The sequence below is a fragment of the Psammomys obesus genome, unplaced genomic scaffold (assembly GCF_907164565.1).
Source record: "Psammomys obesus unplaced genomic scaffold, mPsaObe1.curated_primary_1811, whole genome shotgun sequence".
In the NCBI taxonomy this organism is placed as follows: Eukaryota; Metazoa; Chordata; class Mammalia; order Rodentia; family Muridae; genus Psammomys; species Psammomys obesus.
The window spans coordinates 13,807,698-13,809,204 of NW_026592890.1; the positions used below are offsets into that span (position 1 = coordinate 13,807,698).

At 42.0% G+C, this 1,507-nt stretch overlaps 1 pseudogene; it reads right to left on the bottom strand.

Moving 5' to 3' along the window:
• Window positions 1-394: 394 nt before the first annotated feature.
• LOC129683247 (60S ribosomal protein L5-like) lies at window positions 395-1,275 on the bottom strand (annotated as a pseudogene).
• Window positions 1,276-1,507: the final 232 nt, after the last annotated feature.

Genomic DNA, 1,507 nt, shown 5'->3' on the forward strand with positions numbered 1-1,507 from the left:
ATTGAACATTCCCATGTTGAGGATCGGTTTTAATAAATTTTACTAATTTACTAATTTATTAATCAGTAAAACTAATCGGGTCTGCCTTCCGACAACAGTTTGAGCAAACATGCTCTCCTTGGAAGATCTATTTAACAGCAACCTTCCAAGTATTAAATGTTCACTGTTTTCTGTTTAACCATTCCGAAACTCGTAGAAATTAATGCTGTGCACAAATGGAGCAAAGATATATGAGAACGATATTGTGTTATATTGCTTGAAATTGTTTTTAAAAGTGGAAACAAGTAAACAATACACATAAAAGCAAAATGTAATGTCACCATAAGAATTCTTTTGGGGGGGGGCAATAAGTTTGTCTTCATAGAAAATTGCTTTAGTTCTCTGCAGCCTGTTCCTAAGCTATGAGGAAGCTTATTTTTATTTTTATTTTTATTTTTATTTTTTGAGCAACATGATCTTTCTTCTGGGCAAGGGACATTTTGGGACAGTTCCACCTCTTCTCTTTCACTTCTCTCTTGGGCTTCTCATAGACTGGATTCTCTCAGATAGCAGCATGAGCTTTCTTGTGCATCTCCTCCACATCTAAGGTTATGTTGTTCTTTATGTTCTGAGAGAACTGTTTTTTTATAGGCATCTTCATCTCCCTCCATTAGGTGCCACCAGTATTAATGTAATCTGCAACATTCTGACCCATGATATGCTTCCGATGTACTTCTGCATTGAACTCCTTGCTTTCAGAGGCATGACCAGGGAATCGTTCAGTACTATGAGGACTAGACAAGCCTCCATCCACAGCTCCCTTCAGGGCTTCAAAAACTTCATTGCCAGTTGTAGTTTGAGCTGTACCCAAATAGCAAGCGAAGGCACCAGGCGGACCATCGATGCTTTCCACATTGCATTCATCTCCAATCACCCCCGTCTGGCCTTCGTAGATGTTGTCAATGCCAAACCTATTGAGAAGCCTGTGGGCCAGTAGCAGGCCAGTACAACAGGCTGCAGCATAGTCGGTCAGGCCACCCTTCACACCGCATTTCAGCAGTTCACATGGAACTGCTGCTCAGACTATCATGTCCCCTGCTGCAGGGGCATATGCAATCTGGTAGATGATGGCCCTTAATCACACAGACTATCATCCTGTATTTGAGCGTGTTGTGCTTATTTTTGCCCTGGATCACCAGTCGTTTTTGAGCATGGAAGTCAGCCATACCCTTTCACGGCCTTTTAAATCTCACTCGGTATCTTTTAAAAGTAGGCTTTGTTCTTGACGACTTTCATGACTCCATCCTGAGGAACAGACACCGGCAACTGCGGCTCCACACAGACCTGCAGGCCTGGCCACATTAGGGGGAAAGGCAAGAATTCCTTTAAGTGCTAAAATGTTCAAAGGACCCTTGATGAGAAAGGCAGTTTGATTACACCGCTTAGTATACATTGTTCCTATAAAATAGTGCATGTTTTATGCCTGGGAAAGTTCTAACTCAGCTCACACCTTCTGGTTACAATGACT